Raw genomic sequence first — 10379 nt, 5'->3', positions numbered from 1 at the left:
GGATTTCACCATGTTGGTCAGGCTGGTCTCAAACTCCTGACCTCAGGTGATCTCCCTGCCTCAGCCTCCCAAAGTGCTGGGATTACAGGCGCCTGCCACCATGCCCAGCTAATTTTTGTATTTCTAGTAGAGACAGGGTTTCACTATGTTGGTCAGGCTGGTCTCAAACTCCTGACCTTAGGTGATCTCCATATCAGCCTCCCAAAGTGCTGGGATTACAGGCGTGAGCCACCGCACCTGGCCTATGCACTGGATTTCTGTTCTTAGTTTCCATTTTTCCAGAAACCAACTCAGAATTTGAATGCAGATGGTAATTTGAATTTGATTCCAGAAATACTGGTAGACGAATGGAGAAAGGAGACATAGAGAGGAAGGCAGCCAATAAAAGGTGCATTATCAAGTGAGTTACCACTCTGGGCAACTGGGACTCAGTCCCACTGAGGACCCGTGAGGGACTTTACAAAACATAACCCAGTTACCCTATCAAGGAGCAAGGGAATTGTGTTTATCTACCAACTTCCCGTCTGTCATGAAGGGATATTTTCATGGGCATTGACTATCTGGTACTTCTGGCTTGCCCTTTATAGGCCGAGTTCACTTCTGCCGTCAGAAGAAGGCCCTAAGCAGAGTATAATGAGATCAAGTGAGAAGCCTTAAACATGCAGAAGAGATGATGAGTGGATCTGGGCAGGTACCAACAGTGGCTGCTGTGGCTTCTTCACGCTTCTCCTCAGGAATACAGGCTCCATGGGCACAGCTGTTTGATACAGAACAGAAAGCAGACAGGCATGTATGCAATAGAGAGACCCCCGAGTGCTGAGCTGAGCATGCCCATGGCCTGCACCCACATTCACCATTCAGACGAGGCCTTCCTCCCTGGAGGTGATCCCAAACCTCTGGAAATTGGAATAACTGGCCATTTGATACCCAAGGGTTATGCTCTGCTTGGAAGAATGAGCCTGGCCTATGGGAGTCTCGCCTAGGGATTAATCTCCAAGACAAAGGAAGTTATTAATTGGTTTAGGAGCCAGGTAGAAATCCCGTAAGTTCAGGGTTGCAGGATTTTATACCATTTGTCTGAGCTAGGAGGAAACCCAGGTAGTGGAGAGAGAATTGTGATCAGTTCCTGTAAACTGCCACAATCCCTGGTGGACTGAACAAAGGGGGGCAAACGCCAGAATAAAAGACAAGAGACAAAAGAGTATTTGGAAGAAGGGGTCAGGGGGCACCTTGCCTCTAGTGGATGAGGGCCCTGAGCTTTACACAGCCCCTGTATTTATTAGGCAAAAGAGATAGTGAGAAGGGGGTAGAAGAAGAGGTCAGCTGCTCGGTCCAGAGTAGGCTTGCAAGACTGCATTCTTTAGATGTCCCAGTAGATGACCTCAAGGAGCTCGGTGGCACCAGAAAGCTATTGCCCTTAGCAAACCTTCTAGGGCAGGCACAGAAGTGCGTTTGCCCACATTCCGTATTCATGATAAACGGTTTGCTGTTTGATCATATAGCCTCAGTGGAATGCTGAGTTCGTCACATCCCACAGGCCTTTGGCTCCCTGCAAGTTCCTGTGGTCCCTGAAAGGGTCTGGATCCTGGTGGCTTTTTGTTTCCAGCTCTCGTTTCTTTGGGCTGTGGTGGATGTTTTCAGCCCACTCCACTTGCTTCAGTGAGCTTGAGTGGGGTTCTATGCCATGCAACTAAAAGAAATGTGATTAAAACAGACAAAATGGAGATCCGGACTACACTTTAGAACATCTCTATGTGTCCTCTCTTACAATAGGCTAGACTGGCTTCTTTATATGATGGTCTCAGGGGTCCAAGAGAGTGAAAATGGAAACTTCAGACATCACTTTTACCACATTCTATTGGTCAAAGAAGTCATAAGCCCAACTCAGATTAAAGAGGTGGGGAGAGTTTACTTCTTGAGAGCATTTGGCTGCAAAAAAATTGTGCCTATATTTAAATTACTGCAAGAACTTCATAGTGTCTCTTCTTGTGTCTGTTTTGATATTTGAAGGTGGGGGTCTTTGGGAGTTAATTAAGATTAGATGAGGTCATCAGGGTGGGGCCACCATGATGGGACTGGTGGTTTTGTAAGAAAGGGAAAAAAGACCTCAGCTGGCCTGCTCTTGCCCTTTGAACACATGATGCTCTCTGCCATGTTATGATGCGGCATGGAGGCCCTCACCAGATGCAGGCACCATGCCCTTGGACTTCCCAGTCTCTAGAACTATAAGAAATAAATTTCTTTTTAGTAAATTACCCTGTCTATTGTATTCTGTTTTAGCAACAGAAAATAGACTAAAACAAACATCTACATTTTCAAATAGCCATCAACTTGTTAATAATATCTTTATAGTATCTTTTTAAGGTTTGTAGAATCTGTAGTGATAACTCCCTTTTCTTTTCTGACATTGGTTATTTGTATGCTTTTCCTTTTTTTGATCGAATTTGAGAGATGGTTATCAATTTTGTTAATCTTCACAGAAATTACTTTTGACTTTGTTGACACTTTATTTTGTACATTTGTTTTTAACTAGTTATCTTCTTTTCTTTTCTTTTTATTTTTCGTGAGACAGAGTCTCACTCTTGTTACCCAGGCTAGAGTGCTGTGGCATGATCTCGGCTCACTGCAACCTCCACCTCCCAGGTTAAGTGATTCTCCTGCCTCAGCCTCCTGAGTAGCTGGGATTACAGGCACCTGCCACCACACCTGGCTGGTTTTTGTATTTTTAGTAGAGACAGGGTTTCACCATGTTGGCCAGGCTGGTTTCAAACTCCTGACCTCGTGATCCACCCACCTTGGCCTCCCACAGTGCTGGAATTACAGGCGTGAGCCACCATGTCCAGCTAGTTCTCTTATTTTCTTCTTTCTTTAGATTTAATTGTCTGTTTCTACCTTTTTGAAATGAATGTTTAGCTCACTGGTTTTCAGCCTTTTTTCTTCTCTTTCTTTCTTTCTTTAGATGGCTCTTGCCTGTTGCCCAGGCTGGAGTGCAGTGGCACAATCTTGGCTCACTGCAAGCTCTACCTCCCAGGTTCATGCCATTCTCCTGCCTCAGCCTCCTGAGTAGCTGGGACCATAGGCACCCGCCACCACGCCCAGCTAATTTGTTGTATTTTTAGTAGAGACGGGGTTTCACTATGTTAGCCAGGATAGTCTCGATCTCCTGACCTTGTGATCCACTGCATCCAGCTTTCTTTTCTAATATACTTAAATTTACCACAAAGCGTGACTTTCTGTTTTTTTTCTTTTTTTTTTTTGGAAGATATGTAATTTTACTTGTCCCATAACTGTGAAGAAATAACAAATCGTTCTTCAAAATAGAAGATAAAATAGCTACAGTAACAACAAAACCCCACGGAGTGCATTGCTGCAACTTAGCCAACAGTCCCGTTTCCTTCTTGCCATCTCTGCCAACAGGAGTCCTGCTCCTTGAATGTCTTTTTCTTTCACTCCTCCTTTTGCTCCTTATTTTCTCTTCTCTACTCTCTTTTGATTTCTCCATTGACCTCAGATTATTTAGAAGTTTAGAGTCATATTTCTTAATTTCTAAACATAAGGAGGGTTTTTTGTTTTTAGTTATCTTGCCTAATTGCAATTGAGTTGGGAACATTTTATATGATTTTAATCTTTTGAAATGTGTCGAGCCTTTATGGTTTGGCATATGCTCAGCTTTTGTTTATGTGCCATATGTGCTTGAATCACAATCCTTGGTTCATGATGCACTGTCTTAGCTCGGGTTCCCCCAGAAGCAGACCCTGGGACAGAGAATTAGAGGTTAATCCCAGTAAGCGTTAACTAGGGCAGTGGGAAGTGAGACAGGGACAGTCGTCTTGAGTAAAATTTTCCTTACTGTTTTAACAGGTGTCAGAATAAATTTTTAGTGGCCCTCCACATTTCCACTCTTCTTTCTTCTTTACATGGACTCTGCAGGTTTCCTCCTAGCTCTCTAGCTGTGCCTCCCCCTTCTCCCACCCAGCTGTGACATAATGATTTTCTTCAAGGTTTACAGCAGGCCTCTTCTTATTCTCTACTCTGTGCAGTGATCTCCTTCATAGAGAATATCAGATGAGTCATTGGTTCACAGATGGTTATCTCCAGTCCTGGCTTCTGCCTTGGGCTTAAACCTGCTTCCACAGACCTTCACATAGATTTCTCAAAGGGAGCACTCAGTCCCAAGGTGTCCGGAATTGCAGGCATTATTTTCCCCAGCTTGTCATTCTCACCACCATTTCTTTGCACCCTGCCCCTGCAGAAGGTTTGGTATTGTTACTGCTGTTGCTGTTCTTTTTCCTAGAAGGCCTCACTCCGTCTTAAGCCTGGATATACAATTCCCCTTTTGTTCATTTTATTTATTTATTTATTTTATAGCCTGGGTATACAGTTCTCCTTTTGTTCATTTTATTTATTTGTTTGTTTATGAGATGGGGTCTCACTCTGTTGACCAGGCTGTAGTGCAGTGGCATGATCTCGGCTCACTGCAGCCTCCACCTCCTGGGCTCAGATGATCCTCCCACCTCAGCCTCCTGAGTAGATGAGACTACAGGCACGAGCCACCATGCCCAGGTAATTTTTGTCTTTTTAGTAGAGATGGGGTTTCACTATGTTGTCCAGGCTGTTCTCTAACTCCTGAGCTCAAGAAATCTGCCTGCTTCAGCCTCCCAAAGTGCTGAGATCACAGGAGTGAACCACCATGACCAGCCCCTTTTGTTAATTTTAAAGCTGAAATGAAGACTCAATTAATTTTATTGTAGTCTTGTCTGGTGAGGGGTGATTCTTCACCCTTGCTGCCGTCCCTCACACTCTTCCTATTTTCTAAATAAGCAGTCAGTCATTTAGATCACATCACCTGTATGAATAAAAGCCTTTCATGTCAGCTGCGTTCTTCAGGCTTTTAACTTCTTGCAATTCACCAGTTGCATCTAGTTACATCTGTGGATTCCTGCACCATTGCACATGCGAAGCAGGAGAAAAGAAGAAAAGAAGTATTTCTTTTCTTTTCTTTTCTTTTTCTGAGAGAGAATCTCACTCTATGGCCCAGGATGGAGTGCAGTGGCGTGGTCTCGGCTCACTGCAAGGACTGTTTCCTGGGTTCAAGCAGTACTCCTGCCTCAACCTCCTGAGTAGCTGGGATTACAGATGTGCACCACCACAGCCAGCTAATTTTTTTGTATTTTTAGTATAGATGGGGTTTCACCATGTTGGCCAGGCTGGTCTCAAACTCCTGACCTCGAGTGATCTGCCCTCCTCAGCCTCTCAAAGTGCTGGGATTCCAGGCGTGAGCCACTGCACCCGGCCTTCATTTTTGTTTTGAAGGAATTGCCTCCTACCCCTTAATTCCTACAGTCCCTGAACTTGACCTTATCTGCAGCAAAGATGAGAAAGGTGGAAGGTATGATAAAAGGAGAAAATACTTGCCAATGTTTTCTAAATTAATCCATTAAATTAAAATTTAACATTTTCTGCATTTCCTGATCCCAATCCTGTCTTTTACTCAGTTGTGGGCGTGCACTTTTTCTTTTTCTTTTTCTTTTTCTTTTTCTTTTTTTTTTGAGATGGAGTCTCGCTCTGTTGCCAGGCTGAAGTGCAATGGCTCACTGCAACCTCCACCTCCCAGATTCAAGCAATTCTCCTGCTTCAGCCTCCTGAGTAGCTGGGACTACAGGCACGCACCACCACGCCCAGATAATTTTTGTATTTTTAGTAGAGATAGGGTTTCACCATGTTGGCCAGGATGGTCTCAAACTCCTGACCTCGTGATACCCCTGCCTCGGCCTCCCAAAGTGCTGGGATTACAGGCGTGAGTCACCGCGCCCGGCCTGGGCATGCACATTTTATGGATCTTAACTTGACTTTTAAATTTTCTTTGAGAATTTGGGAATTTTATGAAAGCGCTTTGTTAGTTTCTGTTAGTGTCCTCTATATCCAAAATTCTCCTTAAAGAATGCCGTCTCCCATCTCTCAGGAATTTATGAATTCAGGCTTGGCACGGTGGCTCATGCCTGCAATCCCAGCACTTTGGGAGGCAAGGTGGGCTGATCGTTTGAGGTTAGGAGTTCAAGACCAGCTTTGCCAACATGGTGAGACCCCCGTCTATACTAAAAAACCAAAAATTAGCTGAGCATGGTGGCAGGTGCCTGTAATCCCAGCTATGAGGGAGGCTGAGGTAGCAGGATCACTTGAGCCCGGGAGGCGGAGGTTGCAGTGAGCCGGGATCCTGACGCCACTGCACTCCAGTGTGGGCAACAGAATGAGACTCTGTCTCAAAAAAAAAAAAAAAAAAAAAGAATTTATGAATTCACATTGTGCACAGGAAGAAAATTATGTGAATGTCCTTCCTAACAAGGAGAGGCCTTCCCCGGCCTTGCTCCCCTTGGGCTGCCATCTGCATGGGGCTTTCTTAGGTATCAAGGTCACCTCCATTTGGAGAGATGCCAGAAGTGGAAGTGTCAGGCAGACCATGTTTTCATTCTACTTGTCTATATTAGATCAAAGTCAGAGAGGGACTCTCAGTTCATAGAGGGAACACTTTATAACCTGTGTTTCTGGAGGAGAATCACATACCAAGTGGAATCACCTTGAAGCAAGGCTTGTGTGCCGGGGGTGGTGGCTCATGCCTGTAATCCCACCACTTTGGGAGACTGAAGCAGATGGATCACTTGAGGTCAGGAGTTTGAGACCAGCCTGGCCAACGTGGTGAAACCCTATCTCTACTAAAAAATACAAAAATTAGCTAAGCATGGTGGTACATACCTGTAATCCCAGCTACTCGGGAGGCTGAGGCAGGAGAATCACTTGAACCCAGGAGGCGGAGGTTGCGTTGAGCCAAGATCGTGCCACTAAACTCCAGTCTGAGCTACAGAACAAGACTCCATCTCAAAAATAAATAAATAAATAAATAAATAAATAAATGGCAGCTCGAGACCAGGCTGACCAATATGATGACCATCTCTACTAAAAATACAAACTTAGCCGGGCGTGGTGGCGCCTGCCTGTGATCCCGGCTACTTGGGAGACTGAGGCAGGAGAATCACTTGAACCTGGGAGGCAGAGGTTGCAGTGAGCTGAGATCATGCCATTGTACTCCAGCCTGGGTGACAAGAGTGAAATTCTCTCTCAGAAATAATTAAAAAAAAAAGAAGAAGAAGAAAAGTGGAACCGTTTAGTAGATAATAATCACATTCCCAGTTATCAACTATTTCCCTATGTCAGCATTAAACATTCCCACCTCCACCTTCATCACATACCCTGTTAGAGGAGGGTGCTTCCCGGACCCACAGCCAGGGCTGGCTGGTGAGACTTGTGTTAGCCAATGGAAGGTGAAAAGATGTGACATATGCCACATCTGGGCAGAAGTTTTAAATTGCATGCGTCTTGTAGTTTTGCATTTTGTGTTTCCTCTCTGTGTTGTGGGAGTAGCCTTAGAGCACCATGCTCATTCAGCCTGGGATCAGGAATGAGAATAGAAACTGAGCAGAGATACAGGTCAACCTCAGTACTCATTTAAATGATCAAGAACTACATGCTTGTTGTTGTAAGCCACTGAGATACTGTGGTTATTTGTTATGGCAGCAACACCTCGTGATACAATAGGAATAGGCAACTTAACAAAAGAGGAAAGGAAAAATATGCAATCTCTCTAACCATTTGAGAAGTGTAGATTCCAGTGACATTTTTGGTCCTTCAGATGGGCAAAACTAAAAAGTCTGATAATATCTAATGTTGGCAAGAAAATGTAGAACTAGGCTGGGTGCAGTGGCTCACGCCTGTAATCCAATCATGTTGGGAGGCCGAGGTGGGTGGATCGTTTGACACCAGGAGTTTGAGACCAGCCTGACCAACATGGAGAAATCCTGTCTCTACTAACAATACAAAAATTAGCTGGACGTGGCGTCCAGCTAATCCCAGCTACAGCTACTCCGGAGGCTGAGGAGCAAGAATTGCTGGAACTCAGGAGGTGGAGTTGAGATCATACCACTGCACTCCAGCCTGGGTGACGCAGCAAGACTCTCTCTCAAGAAAAAAAAAAAAGAAGAGAAAAGAAAAACAAAATGTAGGCCAGGCACAGTGGCTCACACCTATAATCCCAGAACTTTGGAAGGCCGAGGTGGGCGGATCACCTGAAGTCAGGAGTTCGAGACCAGCCTGACCAACATGGAGAAACCCCGTCTCTACTAAAAATACAAAAATTAGCGGGGGGTGGTGGCACATGCCACCAGTCCCAGTTACTCGGGAGGCTGAAGCAGGAGAATTGCGTGAACCCGGGAGGCAGAGGTTGCGGTGAGCCAAGATCACGCCATTGTACTCCAGCCTGGGCAACAAGAGCGAAACACTGTCTCAAAAGAAAAAAAAAAAAAGAAAAGAAATAAAGAAAAATTAAAAAGAAAAGAAAATGTAGAAATAGGGCCAAGCATGGTGGCTCACACCTATAATCCCAGCACTTTAGGGAGCCAAAGTGGGAGGATAGCTTGAGGCCAGAAGTTTGGGACCAGCCTGGGCAACATAGTGAGACCCCATATCTAAAAAAATAAAAATTAAATTAAGTAGAAAGTGTAGAAATAGGTACCTCATAAGCTATTGTTCATGGTACCCACATTTTGGAGGAAAATTGGTGATACATTCCAGACTGTGCATGCATGTTTGTGCCCAAGTCCATCTGGGACTGGGAGAGGAACTGAAATCACAAGAGAAATATTCAAGGGGTTCTTGCATTCTCTTTCTGTTGTTTGAAATCTTGTGATAATTAATTTATGTATTGCTTCAACAATTAGTAGTAAGCTTAATTTTTTTTTTTGACGGAGTTTTGCTCTTGTTGCCCAGGCTGGAGTGCAGTGATGCAATCTTGGCTCACTGTAACCTCTGCCTCCTGGGTTCAGGCGATTCTCCTGCCTCAGCCTCCCGAGTAGCTGGGATTACAGGTGCCTGCCACCATGTCCAGCTGATTTTTGTATTTTTAGTAGAGATGGGGTTTCACCATGTTGGCCAGGCTGGTCTTGAAATCCTGATCTCAGGTGATCTGCCTGCCTTGGCCTCCCAGTGTGCTGGAATTGCAGGCGTGTGCCACCACGCCTGGCCAAGTTTTTTTTTTTTTTTTTTGCTTTATTATTTATTCCTAATTAATTTGAATCATGCTAGTTCATGTGGTCTTTAAAATTTTCTACTCTTTTTGATTAATTTTTATGTTTTAGTCTTGGGTTGATTGACATTTTAATGTTAATTCTTTTGTTGCCATCATTTAGATATTTGTACCTTTCTTTTGAAGTTATACCTATCCTTAATGACTAATTTATTTCTAAAAACCTTGCTGCTAAGTGACAAACCTGCATATGAAAAAAATATTTCTGTTAATTTTAATATGAAAATATATCATTTCTCTCAATCCAAGACACGTGAATAATTTTAATAGAAAAAAAACAACCAAATAAAACATGTTATGTGAGTAGTAACAACACTTTTTTTTTTCTTTTTTTGACGGAGTCTCCCTCTGTCTCCCAGACTGGAGTGTAGTGGCGCTATCTTGGCCCACTGCAACCTCCGCCTCCCGGGTTCAAGCAACTCTCCTGCCTCAGTCTCCTGAGTAGCTGGGGCTACAGGTGCACACCACCATGTCCGGCTAATTTTTGTATTTTTAGTACAGACAGGGTTTCACCATGTTGGTCAGGTTGGTCTCAAACTCCTGACCTCGTGATCCACCCGCTTCAGCCTCCAAAAGTGATGGGATTACAGGCGTGAGCTACCGCTCCCAGCCCAACAATTTTAATGTAAATAAATATTCTGTGCATAGAACTTCGTGCAATGTAGATATGTTGCCCTCCCCAAAAGAGGAACTCAGGACTTGACCATGGGGGAAGGTGCATTTTTCATCTTGCACCATTGTCCTCACCAATTTTTTAATCTTTTTTTTTTTGAGACGGAGTCTCGCTCTGTGCAGCCCAGGCTGGAGTGCTGTGGCCGGATCTCGGCTCACTGCAAGCTCCGCCTCCCGGGTTTACGCCATTCTTCTGCCTTAGGCTCCCGAGTAGCTGGGACTACAGGCGCCCGCCACCTCGCCGGCTGGTTTTTTTGTATTTTTTAGTTTGAGCCACCGCGCCCGGTCTCAATTTTTTAATCTTTTGGGAGCTCTTGATTACACTGCCCTCAAACTTTACAGAAAATAAACTTATAGCACCCGAAATACGTTTGAAACAAAATTAAGGCTAAGCAAGGGCGTTTCCTAGCATGGAAGCGTGCATGGAATTAAGATGCTGACTCCGCTGCCGACCAGGAGGTGGTGCTGTCCCACACAGACCAGAGGCAGCTGCTTCCACATCAGGCCTCCGGCTGGTAACTGCACATGGAGATTTTGGGGTGTGTCTTTGCTGGAAACCCTAAGGTCAAGTATT

Source organism: Colobus angolensis, unplaced genomic scaffold, assembly GCF_000951035.1.
Source record: "Colobus angolensis palliatus isolate OR3802 unplaced genomic scaffold, Cang.pa_1.0 Scaffold356, whole genome shotgun sequence".
Taxonomy (NCBI): Eukaryota; Metazoa; Chordata; class Mammalia; order Primates; family Cercopithecidae; genus Colobus; species Colobus angolensis.
The sequence above is the reverse complement of the archived record's forward strand: the minus strand, read 5'-3'. Positions refer to the sequence as shown.